The following is a 19,350-nucleotide window of genomic DNA, read 5'->3' on the forward strand; positions in this document are numbered from 1 at the left end:
TTTCTGAGAAGGTGCGCCAGAGATACTTGAAAACTATTTGCGTTTCAGAGGTTATTTGCTTATTAAACATATGCGCCAGTTTTGTAAAATTATGCAGAAATGCAGTTTCGGTTGAAATAGTATATCGCGAAGCCTGTTCTTTAGAGTTTTAGTTAATTTCTTCGTCTAATTGATCTAAAAGCTAAAACCAAACTAAACAAAATTGTTCGATTTTTGTTATTGTGGAACATTTAACTATCAATGTCTAAATACAAAGCAACAGTTTGAGAGCCAACGTTGGTAAGTTGGTTCGCAAAAATGATTAGCAGAGACACGAGCCATATCTCATATCCGTTCAGTATCATACTTCCGGGTGAGTGTATTTTGACTAAAATTTTGTTGTAGTTTCCACAATTTAATTTTACTGAAAAAAAAAACTATTTAATAAGTACTCATTACTACATATCTCGACTCAAAAACCAATAGAGCAACACACATATATATTTGTAAATATTCCTTTCGAATACTAGCATTAACAGTGCATTATATGGACTACAATGACTACATACACTCATTCATCAAATTCTTAAGTAGGACTGAAAGCTTTCGCAATTGAGCAAATGAACGCCAAATAAATTTTATATACATTTACACATAAATGCATTACGGTGCCATAATAAATCAGTATTTCAATATATATTTTTTGCTTTCATAATGGCTATGTGGATTCTACGGCTTCAATATATTTAGACATATATATATAACACAGTCAGTTAAGTATGTCATTGTATACATATGTACATACATATTCACTGCATAAATCACGGTCGACTATACATTTCATGAATGTTATAAGAACCGCAATAAAAGCGCTCTCAATGCTAATAGCACGCCTGTTAGGGTTATAATGCCAACAGTAATATGCTTAATCATAAATAATAAGAAATATGCACTCTTTCGCTCCACATAAATGCACCTATAAAATATATGCCTGTTCTGCAAATAAATCAAATACATAGACTTAAATAGCATAGAGGATAAGTGAAGTAAGAAAAATGGGTGTAAAAAAAATTTAAAACAGGCGCATTTTAACGGTAAATAACATTTTTCAACCAAGCATTTTTTATAAAAATATTTTTCAAGAAGTCTCAACAAAGTGAATAGAATTCAGTTTGCTAAGTTACGGATTTCGATATATATATTCGATATCATCTGATCAAATTTGAACCAGACTAATAAAAAAAAACATTTTCACGTATTTTAATACAAATCTTTATTATCGCCTTCCAAATAGGCTGCTTTTGAGTTAATATTTGACCAGGTATTTTCACGAAATTTAGGCACAGAGAATATATTTGTGAAGGATATTATACTTGAAGCTTCGGTGCAGCCGAAGTTTACGTTTTTTCTTGTTTTTCCAACACTTTAGGTGCAATATGCTCCCAAATGTTTTCTTTCTTGAAATTTATTTTCTTAAAAAAAAAAATGTTGCATATGCAAAACCTATAGACTACGCCTTTGACTTCTTTACTTAAACATATATTATTTTTTGTTTTCCCAAGGTCGCCACGCTCTTTATTGCTTTACTTTTGAGCCTTTTTTATGGCAAACGCCCAGCACGTAATCGCGCATAAACATTTAAGAGTTGCGTAGGCGAAAACGGAAGTCAAACACATATGAGCAGGAAAGACATAAGCAACCGCAGTTGCTACATACGTGGGACGCATATACATAACCGTAAATTCAATAACTATTTTTTTATATTTTTAGCGCTCAAATATGTAAATATGTACTACTTGGACAGCGGCGATAAAAGGTATTACACTGACATTGAAATCAAATTTCATATTTTTTTGTACGTATATGTGTAATTAGGTGTGTAAGTATATACACGAAAAGGATGTAAATAAATCGATAAACGCCATAAAGAGTGCTTCGTAATGGAAAGAAGGAAAGAGTATAATCGCAAGGCGCAAAGCCAGTAGCTTTCGAGAAACACACACACCAAAAAAAAAATCTCAAATCTCTACCAAATGACACCAATTAAATATTGCGCTAAATGTGTTAGTGTAGCTGTGTTAGTGAGCACATCGTGCGTTTAACGAGAAGTACTGAAATAAGTAGTCCTTTGAGGCCAAAAAATGTGAAAGCGTTTCACGGATTTGAATTCAAATTTTATTCAATCAGCGCAACTGTCGCATACGCAAGCAGACAGTTACCGTAATATTTAATGGCAGTCATACAGAGCTACCTTCAACTCATGCACTCGCATACATACACAAATATATGGGTATGCTATATACTTGCAAAGAAAGCCAACAACAAAAAGCAGCAAAGCGCGTAAGAGCCGCATCAGTCGTAAAAACCTGTTGATTTAATTGACTCACATTTACAGCTGTGTCTTGTGCTTTCCTCCAACTATGTATTTATGTGTATATATACACTTGAAACAACAACAATAGCAACAAGCGAAAGCTCATAAAAACTGGGTGTCAGTGATAAAACTTTTCGCAGAAAACTTCTTTCATTTTATGACTACTTTAACACTCGTTGCTCAGCCATGCCATGCCGTGACGTGTTATGTCTAGCTCTGCTTTCTGCGACAGTCTTCGCCGCGAAATCATAAACTCATAAAAAAGTTTTACGAATATATCTACTCTTCTTCACTCTTTATTGCTGTCTGGCATTAAAGATTTTAAAGTTTACTTTTTTAACTTGTTGTGGTTGTTATTAAAAGTTGTTAGCCTAAAGTGTGAGCAAGATGAATGTATTTGTCTGAAGGGATGCATAAAAATCACAAATGCTTCATCTATAGAAGGCTTTTAACGGTATGTATAGCTCTATCGTTTTCTAATTTTTTTTTGTTTTTCTTTTACAGCGAACATTTTAAGGCTCTTCAAAATTAACCGTATTAACTTAATTCTTTGGTGGAAAATCATAACGTTTTTCATGAGAATTTATTTCTTCCACAGTTCATTGTGACTATATTTGGAGGAATCAATTTTCGACCACATCAATAGAAGTACAAAAATTTTACAAAAAAAAAATCATTTCGAAGATTTTAACCCGCTGATGCTCTCCTATATTGCTCATATTAACCCTTTATTCGATAAACTCTGGAAAAGTAATCTCAAGAGAAGGATAAAGGGTGAGAATAGTGAATTAAACGAGTTCCTAGAATATGGTTTCGAGTTTTTGTTACTGATATTAAATATGAATGCTTAAAATTATTTGGTTCACACAAGAGTTAATTGTCATAAACTTATTGCGAAATGTTTTTTGATAAATTAATTGAAGAATAGGTATTTCTTCTTAATTTCATATTGACTCCACTTAGATGTTTTATAAAAATGTAGTGTAAGGGAAGGAAGTCTCATAAAATATTGAAAATTACAAATTTCCATTAGAATAGGTAGACTTAACCAAGGACCTATATCGGCAATTCTGAAAGATTTCCATTTGCAATGAGAGAAAGTTTAAAATATTCCCATTTCTCCTCACAAGATTCATGAACTATGTGGTGTTCGATCGCTTACTAAGCCCTCAATCCAAAGCAGGAAAACGGATGATAATATTAAAGGTTATGCCCAGATTTCTATAGCTTTAGTAATTATGAGTCTTCATAAAAAAATTTTAGACACCGAAAACCCGATTTCAATTGAATTAAAAAGAGAAGGGTCTTTTGTTTGTTTTTTTATATATTTTCAAAAAATATTTTCTGATTGCAGAACTATGAAATAGTTACAGTCTGATGCTGAATTAAAATAAACGTTTACACTCCTGAAAATTGGCAACATTGTTTACTTACTTTTTATTCCAACTTATTAGACAATTTCTACTCGGAGCAAATTAGTCGCGGAACTACAATTTAGAATTTTAATACATGAAGGATTTTCCTAGTTTAATGTCACCTCAATACTACCCTGTATACAAACAACAAATAATCACGAAAAAGAGCATAGGAATGGTAGTTGGCGTGAAGCGGAACCAACAATTAAATCGCACCTTGAGGTGGAATAATTTAACATAATTTCATTGCAGACAATATAATATAGAAGAGCAGCTAGACTACCAAACAACAATACAGAAACAGCAACAACAAGCAATCTAAGAATTAAATCAGTTTGTCAGCGAACATAAATGCGGCGAAATTAGAAGTAATGGCAAATGGAAATTTGAGAGGCGAAAGCTCAGAGTGTGGGTTCTTCGTATGAAAAGCAGATGCTAAGTGAATTATGTTAACAGTATATATGTCTAGAGAGCATGTATGTGCGAGTATACAGGTGTGACCTTGCTTTCATGTGGGTATGACTGAGTTATAGCCCCTGCAGGAAAGATTTCTCAACTGAATAGAATATAATAATTTTACTTCTTTTTGGGGATGGCCTTAACCGAATATATTGAGAGAGTGTTACGTGCTGAGAGGTTTTCCTAATCGAGGTTAACCAAAGGCTTTTTTTTTGCTTATCATAGTAATTTATAAAATATTTAAAAAAATACCCCAAAAATAGTTGCGCCATTTAAAGGAATGAAAGTTAATGGATTATATTTTTAAATGTCTCAGACGCAGACTATATGTAACTGGATAATTAGGACAAGTACAAGACATAAACTCCATTTAAGCAGCCTCATATTTATTTGTATATACAAATTTTTTTCGCTCTCGATTAATTCATTACTTATGACTAAATCGCGAGAAGAAAAAAAATCTAATCGATTCGTTACGTTGCTGTAACAATTTATTTTTTTTTTTATAAATTATTATAATTGATTTTAAGTCTTATGTTTTAAAAATACAACAAAAAAAATATTTTGTAATCTTATTTGTCATTTGAGCCATTCACAATAGTAAAAATGAAAAAATATCAGCAAAACAAAACTTGGCAGCATTGGAAATAGAAGTTATACCACTTTAATGAGGTATCCGGTTTTTGTTGTTTTTACATGATTTTTTGACAAGAGATCACATAAATTACCAATCGAGGACAGCTATTAACTCGTGATTTTATTTTTTTGAAAAACTTGATATCAAAAACTCTAACTAAAAGTAACCTACCCTACAATATAGCTAACAGATGGTGCTAAAATTTCATACCAGGAACATCGCATTGTCAGTTGGTTTGTAACTGCGTTTTCGTTTGCTCCTGCACTGACAACTATACACCCTAAGTAAATGGAAATCACACAAAACAAATGGGAGTGCTTTTCACAAGCGAAAGAAACCAGAAAGTAAATGAAAACAAATGGAATGTGTCTGTGACATTATGAAACGACTCCTGTCTGAAATTTTTTGCATATATTTTTGGTTTTGTAGGTGGTAGTGTTATGGAAATCTTTACACAAAATTGTGTCACTAAAACAACAACACAGAAATTTACTTAATATATGTATATATACAAGTATGTATGTCATTATACTTATATTCAAAACAATGTGCACATCTTGCGGCAGCTTCTTCAGCGGCATTATTGTCTAGCTATCAACTACCATTAGGCTCGGCTAGTTCATTTCGTAAGGCTGTGGACATAGTGTAACGAATTCATAATGAGAGTGGAGATCAAAAGCGAGAAAGGAGATGTTTGATCGCCAAATGAAATTAGTTAAAGGAGAAGCAGTAGATTTTGAGTGGTTGCTTAAAAATAATAATACAATTAGTATAGCGTTAAAGTCAATTCTGGTTATATATATAAATATATACAAATAGGGTGAACAGTAGGTTGTCAACAAATAAAATTAGATTTCATGCAACGAACAACAACTTTCTGTTGTCAAAACCGTGTGAAAATTAAAAAAAAAAAAATATTTATAAACTTTAGAAACAGAAATTTTGTTGTTTTTCGCTTGCTCTCATTTCACTATGTGCATAGCCTTAGTCCGCAGCCGTCTTCTTATTTGCTTTCTTTATTGTTCTTAATTCAATTCATTTTACAATATTATTTTTATTTGCATGCTGTCTCGAAACTTGCCTACTTTCGCATAAATTATGTGGGATTAAGGTGCACCTAAGTCGGCAGTTGAGCCGCTGAGTATGACAAAGAAAAACCATTCTGCATTTTGAGTCCACCAATTGAATTTACATTATTTAAGTAATACAGACTTGAAGCAAACGAAATAAGTTAAATAAAATAAATATTTTGCTTATCCTAATTCTTTTAAGTACTACTTGGTCTAACCAAAACTTCGCCTCTAATGGACAGTTCTTTTCAAGAAGTTTGCTAGGATATTATGGAGTATAAATTGGCGTAATTTATTTAGAGAGAGAAGGTTCTAGAAAGTTGGTGAGGAATTTACAACTTAAATACCAAAGCAACACTGCTGCTAAGTCGTTCCTTACGTTTATTTAGGATTTAAGGCTTCAGCAACTTAAGAAAATAATCGTCCAATATAAAGTTTTCAATAATTATTTTAAAAAAATTACTAGCATGAAAAAAAGTTAAACAAAACATAAATCGCATACAATTTAAATAATTAAACAATTTTTATCAGACCATCATTGAGTTATTGTTTGTCTCTAGTGTTTGTATTCAACACAAGTTAAGCGAAAGGGTCTTTTTGTTTATGCAAACTTTCACCTGTCCAACTCAGCAAAACCAACAACTCACTTTCATCCCCAGCGTGCAGTATATACACATATATAATATTATATTGTATTTTCTATTTCCGTTGAGAGTCCCATTGGCAATCTGAACATTTTCTTTATTGACATCGTTATCGATTTATAGCGCACTACTACATATATATATACTTACTTGTATTTAAATTTAGTAAATATGAAGCGGAAGTATGGAAAATATATTTGTTTAAACATATATACATAGGTTTATAACAGGAGCTGTGTCTTAGACCACACCTTTTGAGTGTTTAAAAACTTAAAAAGGTGAGTTGGTGCTTTACAAATACATACATATATACAGGTTGGTTGAAAAGTTGCTAACTCTGACCAAGAAATAGCACTACTAGTTCCAAATTTGTTTTTTTTCTCAAGTTGGTACATCTGTCGTAAGAACACATGCAAAGTTACAAGACATTTTATCAATTAATTCTTTATTTAGAAGCCATTTGAAGTTGATATGTCAGAATATTTTTTATTATTGAAAAAATTTAATATCAAGCAGTGATTGCATTCTTTGTTTTGAAAAGTTTAAAAGCAAAGGAAATTTATGAAAAATTGTTAGAAGTATATGAAGAGTCCTCCCCTTCAAAACGCATCGTTGAATTTCGGGCTGGTGAGTTTAAACGTGGTCGTACTAGGCTTGAAGACGATCCACGCGAAGAACAATCAAAAACCGCAACCAGACCAGAAATTATTGAATAAGTTCATAATATTGTTAGTGTAGATCCAAGTTTGACAAAGTGTGAAAATGGTAATGTCATAGGCATCTCAGATGAACGAGTACTTCATATTTTAGATAGAGAATTACATATGAAAAATTAAAACTGGATCGAAAACAAATTTCTGAGCATAATTTGGAGCGTTTTAAGCAGAATAAAACCGATTTCTTGCATCGATTTATAACTATAGATGAGACTTAGATCTACCACCATAATCCTAAATTGAAATAAGAACGTTTACAGCGGACTGAAGCTGGTTGTTCAGCTCCCAAGTATGTGAAATCACAAAGATCAGCAAAGAAGATTATGACATCGGTTTTTTGGGATGCAAAAGGAATTAAAGGATTAATTATCTGCAGAAAGTTAAAACAATCAACTCTGAATATTATTGCAGTCTTTTGGATCAGCTGGATGAAAAAATTCGTGAGAAAAGCCCTGCTTTGCTGCACAAAAAAATATTTTTTCATCAAGAAAATGCACCTGCTTACAAAGATGTTTAAACAGTGACAAAATTCAACGAATTAAAGTACGAATTGCTTGAGCATCCACCGTATTCACCGGATTTGGCTCCCTCCCTAGCGACTACTAACTCTTCAGAAACCTGAAACAATTCCTTCGTGGAAAGCGTTTTTCGTCGATTGAAGAAGCTATTACAGTCGCAGGTGTGTATTTTGTAAAGCTTCTGGAAAGTCATTATAGGAATGGCATAAAATTATTGGAGGATCATTAAAATAAGTGTATTGAAGTTAAAGGAGATTGTATTGAATAAAAAATATATATTTCATACCAAAAACAGAAACTTTTCAACCAAAATGTATATGCACACTCTCTTAAAAGGTTAAGGAAGCACACCGGAAGCGCAGTAGCGTATCACAACTCAATCCTGAAATATCTCAATGGCAAAGAAAGCCACAATATTGTAGCTATTTGGTTGAATGTATCGTTTACTGGACATAGTTATACGCCATCTACAAAAAAAATGTCAGCACTAAGTTGTTTGGAAAGTAAAGGCAACCTTTCAAGACAATTTCCAATTAAAATAAGTGAGCAGTCTATTTGTAAATTATTTTTAAAATTCTTAATGAATGAGTTTACTTCAATGGATATTTTGCTATAGTGGGCGTAAGATAAAAGGTCAGAATTTGCCGATTATCTATAAATTCAATAAGTTTTATTATTAATGCGAAATTAAGGAGTTTTATTACTTATATTACTGATAAGAACAATGAAGGATGGTGAATTTATAGGTAGGTAGGTAGGTAGATAAGAATGCAGCCACCCTGGGCTCAGTTGGCGCTGGATGCGCCATTTTGATGCACTAACGTAAGTCCTTTATAATATTGTTAACTCGTTTCATCGTTGCTCTCAACCCATTTAGTGTTCTCAATAAAACTATGTATTGTACATTCGTTATGCCTTTTGTAGACAGCGATTCAAGGTTTGGTGCCTGATCATTGACAATGTTACAAAATAGTCCTCTCTATCACGTACACTAGTATTTCAGTGTGTGAAAATATTTAGTGATGATTGTGAAGTCATCGAAAATTAGATTTATCAGAGTCGTCCATGCATCTTTCTTAATGACGATAAGTCTTCGAAGAAGTTATAGAAATAGAGTTTGAAAGTCGTCGAGTTGGTATCAGAGAAAATCAGTGGATCTCACTATCTCCTAAGGATCAACTCAATCATTTTGGTTCATGTATTAGTAGAATCGTGTCAATGCCAGACTCGTACCAAAAGAACTGAACCGTTTGCAAAAACGACGTCGAGAAGAGATTGAAAAAAATGCTTGACAACGTCGCTGAGAACTCTTCATTCATCAAACGTTTCATTATTGGTGACGAGTCTTGGGTTTATGAATATGTCATCGAAATTGTTCTACATTCAAGCGAATGGCGCTTCAAAAATGTGTCGAAACCGAAAAAACTAAAATTCACAGAAGGCACGGAAGGCGCGGAAGTCCAACCCAGCGGAGATTTAGATGAAAAGTATGAAAAATTGTATTAAACTTTGGCATACTCAAAATAAGCCTATTTTGAAGGCGGTATAGAGATTTGTAATAAATTACTTCAAAATGTAATTTTTTTTTTGTCAGTGCGGCTTAAATTTCACGAAATGATGTAAATTGTTTTAATTGCGTATTCGTTACAAGAGAACCAATATCAAACATAGCGAGTAAGCAAGTTGCGAATCGAGGGTGCTCATGCTTATTATCTTTTAGTATTAAAAAAAACGCATGTTTCACGACAATTTATTTTGCTCTCTATTTCTTCTTTGGTTTAACGAAACAAAACTTTAACCGAGTAACAGCGTTCGTTTGTTGCGACTTAACGAAATAAATCGTAGAATATTATTTTTTCATTCAACACTTAAAAAAGCATCAATCACTGCTAGTTGCGAAGCTATTTGTGTATCGAAATGTGTTTCACACATTTTATGACTTATTTAAAATATATACATAAACAAAGCTAAGCGGTCACATGCCAACCACATAGCCGAAGCTGAAAATGGGTCAGTTATTTTTACATGAATTATTCATATGATTAAGACGCAAATAAAGAGTGACCGGGAAAGCCACCCTGACCATATGCCGCTTATAGAAAGTAGTGTACGTATGTATGTATATATATATAGATATATATAAATATATAATATATGGCGCCTAGTGAGCATTTTTTCACTTTTCGCCGAACATTTTTCCAGTTCATTTCCAAAACGTGCGCCTCTACGTGACAACAATGAATCATTATGAGGTAAATTTAGGGCAAGTTGATCAAGTAGCACATCGTAGCGGTTTTGTTTTGTTTTAGTGTAGGGCGAGACAACAACAAAATGTGGTAATAATAATAATAACAATAAATTTGGCAAAAGGGGTTGGAAAAAAGGAAAAATATTGTACTACTATGAAAATGGAGAAAATGTGAGGAAAATTATGAAAGCTGAGAATATCTCAACTTTTTGTTTTTGTTTCTTTTTTTCGTATTACATATTGTTTACATTAGAATATGCAAGTATGTGTTTGGGCATATAAAGACCTACATATTTTGTCAACTTGTTGTACTGACTCGGCACACGTCAGTCGACAGGCAATCAATGACTGATGTTTTGGGAGCGAAAAGAATAATGAATAATTATGTGTAAACAATGCGAAAAATTAGACAAACAATATTCATACTTACAAAAGTGTGTGTGTGTGTGTATCAGTTTTTGGATTATTTCCGCAATTCATTAATTTTTACGCACACCTACAGCCATATATTTGCATGTGTGTGTGTGCGTGTGTGTATGTCACTCAGCTCATTCACGCGCAGCTTGTTTTGGTTCACAGCGGTTCAAACGCCTAAATGTTGGGGAAACATTTTATTTATGTGCTAAATGTGAACGTACGCTGCTCTGTATATAAATCGGCTGTTAACCTCGTGCTTTTTGTTGCTGCTTTTTGAGGTGGTTTGAAAAATGTAATGCAGGAGTAACACGCTTTTCGGCAATTTTGCTGTTATTGCTGTAATTTTATTTATTAAAAAAAATTTTTTTGTAGTAGCACTTTATATAAAGCGAACCTATCAGATATGATAGTATATATATGTACGTATATATGTATGCAAATTGCTGAGTGATAATAGAAACGCCTTTTAAATAGAAGTTAGCCGCCTGATTGTGACATTTACCACAATCGCATGTTAACAACAAATAATCATGTAGGTGAAGAATAAATGTGTTACTATGTTATGAACTTCAAGCAAGGGTGAACTAAATGCATAATTATGGTATTATTATGAATAAACAAGAAAAACTTTAACTTTGTTTGCAGCGAAGCCACCAAAGACACCATTAAAAAAAAAAAATTTTCAAACAAGAACACGATTTTGGTCGTTCAGTTTGTATGGCAGCTATATGTTATAGTGGACCGATCTACACAATCTCTTCGAAGATTGTATCATTGTCTTGGAAAAATTTTAAAAAGATATATGGTATCAAAGTTATCCCTTCAAGGACTTGATTTTAATCGGCCAATTTGGATCGCAGGTACATGCTATTGTCCTCCGATTTGAAAGAGATTTGTAGGAGATTGCAACATTGCTTTGGACAATAATCCATGCCAAATATCATGAAGATAATTTGTCAAGTAAAAATGGTTTCCTTACAAAGCCTTGATTTTGAGCAATCAGTTTTAATGGAAGCTATATGACATAGTGGTCCGATATGGGCAGTCACTTGAGGAGGGTATGATGTGTGTAAAATTTTAGCGTAATATCTCAAACACTGAGGGACTGTATATACAAATTTACTATACACTGTTCAGAGTATACAAATAAAAAAATATAAAACTAATCAAAATTAAATTATTAAAAAAAAAAAAAATTAAAACCAAAAGAAAATTTGAATTAGCTATAGAAAAAATTTTCATTTCAGCTAAAGTTATTGCATTTAGCGCGTAGACGAACACGTTGCCTGTTGCTATTTTTGTTAGCAACTCAACGATGCCGTCAGCAGTCACACCCATTTAGGCAGCTCAAAATATATACGTGTATAAAAATATAAAATAAAAATAAAAATAAAAACCAAAAATAAAAATAGGAAGGTATTAGAGATGAAACGAAAGATTTTGAAATCAGAAAAAATAAAAGCAATATATTCGTACACATAAATTTATATTTACACACAGGCACTATATATTTATATGTATGTTAATATGGGCATATATAAAAAAATGTATCTGTGAAATCTTTTCAGAAAAAAAAAGAATATCTAATAAATAGCGCAACAAAATTTTTCCGAATTATGAAAATTTCGAAATGTTTTCGAAATACGCTCGTAGCGTTACATGAGGTCAAGCAAACGAAGCATGTGATTGGGAATTGCGAAAAACAGAGAAGCAGAAAAACGAAGATGTGCAACTATATACAAGTATATACATACATATACTCGTTATATATATAAAGATGGTATAAAAAATATATACTTAGGCAATATTTTCAATTTGATTTAAAACAATAGAATTCGCGCTAATTTTAATACTAAAGAAGGGCACCGCTGATACTTGCGAGTTATTAGAAACGAAAATCATTAAATTATTTTAATTTTGGCTAAATTTTAAATTGCTTATTTATTGGCAAGAAAAAGTTTCTAGGAAATATTGCATCAAATCCGAACTAACAAAACTTTTCATCTGCTGGCATCGATTCGACAAAACGCGAAGCGCGACGAAACGAACAAACCACTGGTATAAATCAAACTTATAGCCTTATCTAAATGACATTTTTTGGCAATGTATGTGGATAAGTAGGTAACCTACAATTTTTACAAATCAGCATTCAGTTTTGGAAAAAATAAACTATAAATTTAAATTTTTAAAAACTCATTCGCAACACGACCTTATGGAAATAAAAACACTCAGTTTTAAAACAAATCTGGTCGTCTGCAACATTTAGAAATGTTAAAAATCGCCAATAATCATATTCAGTTGAACTGCGCCCAAAACTAATAAACTGTAAATGTTTAGAATGCTACTTTTCCAAATACAAATTTCCGATAGATGTCACTCCGATTTTTAGTAATAACCTGCCGCTACCTATTGCTTTTAAGCTTAACGGCGACAATCTTCGGATTTACGACACGCATTCAGCCTGAGCCATTCGCAATAAGATTGAGTAATTTTCATGACAAAATTGTATTTTTAATTTCAAACTATCGGTATTATTAAAGTTGGTAAGCTTCCAGTTTGACATACTAATTAACTTTTTTAAAAAGGTGGTAACTCTTTTATAGAAAATTTTCAGCGCTAAAATTTCTAAAATACCTTTTGATTGGTACATACCACATATTGAAATATTTAGTGTATATTATATACTTTTTTGTTTAATTTTTTTAGAGTAGCAGCTCTGGTTTGTTGATTTTTTGTATTGTTATATATATTTTCAAATAACTCTCAATCAATATCAGACAAGCTACTCTTTTAAAACCTCGCCAAATTTTACAAATGCACTCTCTTAGATACATACATTTATGATTGGCAAAATCTGTGTTATTTTGCCACACACGACTTTTTACACAGTATGATCTCTGTTTGGTTTTAATCTCGAATATATCAGCCAAAAAGTGCGATATCGTAATAAAATATGAACTTTTTTTTAAAATAAACAATATATATGTATTTTATATACTATATTTAACAAAGATATCGAATATAAATTAATAAGCTACTTTGGAATCTTTCCCACCACGATTTAAATTCAAAACCGCGATTAACCAAAAATCCACGAAAACCCACCAATGTGTTCATCACCATAAATTTAATTGCTTTTTTATCTAAAGCAACTTCTTTTTTCATTTCTTGGATTCGTAAACCTTGAGTGCCTTGTCCTTAAAGATTTGCACGAACTTCAAATCAAGCAAACATTATAAAATTCAATGAAAAACAAAAAAAAAATGCTGAAGTAAGGATTCACATTGTGGTTAGAGACAAGGCAATAACCACATACATTCGCATATATAAAAGAAACACACACACTGTAACAGCGAAAAGCAGTTGCATGTGCAAAACTGACAAAACGCCTTCAACCGCGAAAACGTCACTGACTCGATGCCGTCGGCAAGCGCCAATGCCAGGCGAGAGCGCGACGGAACGACAACAAAATGACAAGGGCTAGGACATAGAAATATGCACACACACATACTTAGATAATGTATATGCACATATGTATGTACCATATATGTGAGGGCAAAAACACGATGCTAGTTGAAATAAAGCCGGTAATAAAAAAGTCGATCGAACAGAAGTAATGACGTCATTATTTTATGAAATACATACATATAAATATGGACATATGTTTATAGCAACATTGAAAGGTTGCACAAGCGAGCAGCGGGAATTTTTCAAATCAGCGCCAACAAATACAACAACGTGAAAGAAGAACAAAGCGAAATTGTGCAAACATAAAAGAACCTTCAACTACCGCCACACATCCATACATAAACAATCATACGGTGTTTAGTAGTGGCAAAATATGTGATAGTGCCTTTGAAATGTAATAATACATACATGTATGTATAAAAATATACATTTATGTGTCTATAAAAGAGCAAGTTATATATGTAAGGCATATATTAGATATCTGTATACATACATAAATATAATATACAAGTACAAGCCCTTCAGCAATTCAACGGAGCTTATTTGTGACGTCACTTCAAAAAGTGCAGTGAGTGCTTGTAGGTGAGAGCGCGGCAACTTCAAACTTACTACGAAGAGCAGTTATCTTACTTACTACCATTTGTATGACCTGATTTCAGAGAGAGTTGTGTAGAAATTCGGAAAGTACGAATGTATTAAATGTAAATATTGAACAATAGAGAGAGAGAGAGAGAGAAGGAGCACAATTATAGCACATGGCCGGTTCTAGGCGAATCTAACGACTAACGAGGTGTGTAAGCTGTTTAGAATTGCATTTAATAATATATACATTTTTTTTTAAAGATAATGATTGACAAACATTTATAATAAAATGGTGCTTAACAGTTTTTTTTCACATTGTACTATATATGTACATATGTCAATCAGTTGAGGGCCCGTTGAAAGCATGAAAATTAAGAAAACAAACTATTTAAAAAAAATATTATTTTTTTAACTTTCAATGCCGAAAATTAAAAAAATAAGGGGGCAACCCTGCTTAAATATAGTTCATTGCTCTATGTATTAAAAACCCGCTTGAAAGCATAATAATTGAGAAACTAAATTATTTTTAAAAAATATTATGTTTAAAACTTTTAATGACAAAATTTTTTAAAAATAAGGTGGCAACCCTGCTGGAACATTTTTAATTAGTGTTTATAATTATACCAAAGCGTTCAAGCAAATTGTTTCTTACATTAAAATTACTATAAATTGGGAAAACTTCGTTTTTTTCCATAATAAGGTGGCAACTATATTTGCTGATTTTAAAACTTTTTCTGCAGTTATTGTATCATATAACCATAGAATACAATATTAGCAAAATTCTTTTAAAATTAAAAATTAATATTATTCGAAAATTATATTTTAAGATATGGTTAGGAAAATATTTCTATTAACATAAAAGCTTCCTTTAAAGCTTTCAACTAATAGCCAAAATAAAAATAAAATCTTTACTTCATTAAATTATTTAAAAAAAGTTTAACGTGGGGCAATATTGTCAAAAAAAACTTTAACAGAAATCTTTCTGCAAATTATTTGATTTGATACCATTGATCTTGCATTTCAACTTCATACAAAATTCAACAAATTATTATTTTTTAAAAAAGGTGGTAACTTCAAAAGTTCATAATTGCACGATTTTAACAGCCTTTTATCCTTTTAAATTTGTTGAAGTAAAAATTTTAGATAGGTGGTAACTCTATAAAAATACTTTTTAACGTAAACCTTCGTGAACCTTCCTGACACCCATATTTTGCGATAATTTTATATTATAATTTTATTACATAAAAATCTCAGTTATTCCTACGAATTTCTTTTTTATTTTACTTATGATTTCTATTTCTTACAATCCTATTATAAGTTTATATTTCATAACGCGAGGCCATCCATAATTCCAGTTTATAAGCATACTTTCTCTGTGGTCCTATTATCTTTCGATTCTAAACTAAATTTTGCTACACCATGGCTTTATATTTTATGCCCTATTGTATTATCTTGACCTTAACTTCCTTACACTTTCCTTGTTAACTTCATATTGCTATCTTAGTTAACCCCTTTTTCTATTTTTCTATTATTTCAATTCCATTTTCTTTTAACCTAACTATTCAGACAATATTTAAATCAATATACTTTGGAATTTTACTGTAATATTTTGAGTGAGTAATAAAAGAGGATATCCCAAACGATATTAACTTTTTTCTAACTTTATTTCTTGTATCAATTCCGCGCCTCAAAATATTAACTACAACACTTGGGCCCAATATTTATAACGCCCGAGAGCGAATATACGCTTTGAAAAGCTCACGCTGAGAGTCGGCAAATAAGTATATTGGCACGTCGCACAAGAAAGTTGCTGACGAAGCTATGAGTACACGATATGTTTACGAGAAGGAGCTCGTATCGTGCGGGCATTGGCCTCGTGAGCGTGCTGCCAACGTCGCTGTCGCTGCGAAACGCAAATGCAGTCTACAAATGCTTACAAAGTGCAGTGAAAAAGGAAAACAAACAAAAAAAAAATAAAAAAAAAAAACAGTTGGTAGAGAAATAGGGAAAAGGGGAGATGCATTATGAATATAAAGATTGCGGAGAGAGAGAGAGAGCGGTGGAGGAAATTAAATACAACCGCGAAAAGCACAGTCGACTGGCCACGCAGGAAGCATACCTCCAACGGGAATGCATTTGCGGGATTTAATTTTTGATGCCATCTTTCGCATTGCAGTCGAGTGCACAAATTCCGAAGTATTTAAATACAGAAGCGCGAGCCAAAATACACACACACACGCATACACAACCAAAATGCCGGCTATGCGACGCAGCTGCTTGGCACAAAGCCCACTGCGGCAGCGACTGCGGCAGCGCGTCGACGACAGACAGCGGGAGGCAAAGACCACAAGTAGCTGCTTTCGACTAACGGAACATTCATTTCGGAAAATTCAGTTCATAGCCGACACACAACGCGTGCAGACGACAAACGAAGCTAACGGGAAATATAAAGAATATATTTATTTTTTTGGCGAAAAGGCAAATTGTCGCTGTGTTGAGACCAGAGTGTCGAAATACATGAGTGTGTGTGTACAAGTATAGGTGTTATTCTAATTATAATATGTGAATATTGAGCAAAGGAAAGTGTGGAAAAAATACAACAGCAACAAAATAGTAGAGCACCGGTGTCTATTTTCGTAGTAATAATTTTTTCAAATTTACGCAAAAAGAAAAGAGAAGCAAAAAATTTTCGACTAACGCAGTAGAAAAGCAACAACAATAAGCACACCAGCACGCAAAAACGATTATTGAAACATTGTAACGGTAAGCGGAAATTGCACGGCACTCAACGGACGTTTGTTTTGGCCGTTAACGGTTTATATTTTGCGAACGTGAGTTTAGTCGTTAGAAAGCGCATTCGCCGGCGCCCAATTGTGGTTGATGTGCAGTGAATTTAGCAGCACCAGCACACACACATTCACCGTTAAATAGTTGCAAAAAATTTTAAAGCGCGGCAGCAAATGCTCCAAAACTACGACAAACACAAAGTTGTTGTTGCTAAAGGTGGCAAACGCTTTATTTATTTTTTTATCAATTTTGCGCGTAAAAGTGTAAGCAGTCGTACGTGAGCCGAAAAGTAAGTGTTTGTTGCAGCATAAACAAAAATGTGGCAGCCATAAAATTGAAATTGTTTTTTTTTTTTTTTTGTAGAGATTCTATAAAAAATTGCAAAAATACGTCTGTGGCATCAAAAATAGCATGCTAATGGCACGCTGTTGAACACAATAAACAATTAAGTGCCGCTACTAAACCGTAATAAATTGCAGCAATGAAAAGCGCTTTGTAAAATTGCTGTAAGAAAATCATAAAAGTTTAGTCATTTGAAATTTTAAGAATCGATATTAATGAAATGCATTTTTCAACTCGGTTTTGACAAATATATGTATGTAAAGCTGTTGAGTTGAGAAATAATAAGGTATAATATTTTTTTTATTATTCAAATAATATAAATTCAAACCTTTTAAAAAGTTTTTATTATTTATTTTTAAATCGAAAATAAATTATCAGAAAGCAAGACTATGGATTTTAGAATTAAAAATAAGTAATATTAATTGGCATTTCATTGCAACCAAGTTCATGAGTATATTGCCGTTAACTTTAGGTTTCAAAATCGAGATAACGAAAAATTCATAATCATAAAAAATATGTTTTCCCGCAGGTATCTTCTGTTGGTAGGCAATATTAAATTTAAAAGTTTATTTTTGACTTTAGAAAGTATTGACAGTTATCTTCCAAATGGAACGTCTCGAAAAGAAACGATAAAACTGTATTTCTAATTATTAGAAATCCAAGTATCTGCTAAATTTTTTGTTAAATTTTCACAAACGCAATAAGTTGTTTAGTTTCGAAACTCCTATGCAAAAGCACGAAATTTGACTCACTTTTCGAAATTTAGACTAATTTTCAAATATTTTTATAAAATTTGGTTTCAAAGTCGATGACGTTCCTTTTGATTTTCATTTTAAACAAACATTTCTATAAACCAACCACTCAATGAATAAAATATTTTTCTTCTCTTGGAAAATATGTACTCGTAGGTTCTAAGGTTAGCTATCTTCTGCCTTTTGGTATATCTAAATTTTTCGCAATTAGATAGTATATCGAAACTCTTGTTTCTAAATCTAAGCAATATTGAGTTTGTAATCAACAATTTTTGGTCGTTCTGACTCTTTCTTGTCTGGAGCACTTTTAAAAGACTTTTCTCAGCTCAGCGTTCATTGTTTGAGTTAGAAACTAAAAATGTATATATGTAAATATATAAAAAATATGTATATGTAAATATATGGTGCAACTAGACAGCTAACTGTTAGAAGTCTAAATACACACGGCTATTTAAAAAAACAAAAAATAAAACTCAAAAATACATATATCTATACAAGTATATATGTAACTCTTATAGAGCATAGAAACAAAATCTGGATAAATCGAGAACAAATAAAATCTTGTTGGATAAATGCTGGTTTTTGAGAAGTTCGGATTTTTAAAGTAACTCAAAATCGTTTCTTTTACAAACGTGTAAATTTGGAGGTTAGATAAGCTTTAGCACAGCCATTTAAAACAGAAACTGAAAGATATATGGTGGAAATAATGTAAACAGATGGAAACAGGTTTTGCACATGAGTGTATGATACATATATGTATATGATTACTTTCCTTAATAAGTAGTATTAGAACATGTAAAACAAAGCCCATTTTTATGATTATTTTTTTATAAAACAGTGGAAATCTATGTTTAAAATCTAATGGTACATTATAGTGTGACATTTTCAGAGTACTCTGTTAATTTGTATAGAGAAATATTAAAAAAATACGGCAATGGCAGC

At 32.1% G+C, this 19,350-nt stretch overlaps 1 protein-coding gene across 6 annotated transcripts in view; it reads left to right on the forward strand.

The window, feature by feature from the left end:
* Positions 1-16,903: 16,903 nt before the first annotated feature.
* The window catches only part of Rgk3 (Rad, Gem/Kir family member 3), a 121,794-nt gene continuing 119,347 nt past the window's right edge, over positions 16,904-19,350 (forward strand). For 3 of the 6 annotated variants that reach the window (XR_011395838.1, XM_070107701.1, XM_070107699.1), the window contains exon 1: positions 16,904-17,603. The gene's annotated coding sequence lies outside the window, so the exon portion shown is untranslated. The other 3 variants (XM_070107700.1, XM_070107703.1, XM_070107702.1) reach the window with 3 other exon arrangements.

Source organism: Bactrocera oleae, chromosome 4 (genome assembly GCF_042242935.1).
Source record: "Bactrocera oleae isolate idBacOlea1 chromosome 4, idBacOlea1, whole genome shotgun sequence".
In the NCBI taxonomy this organism is placed as follows: domain Eukaryota; kingdom Metazoa; phylum Arthropoda; class Insecta; order Diptera; family Tephritidae; genus Bactrocera; species Bactrocera oleae.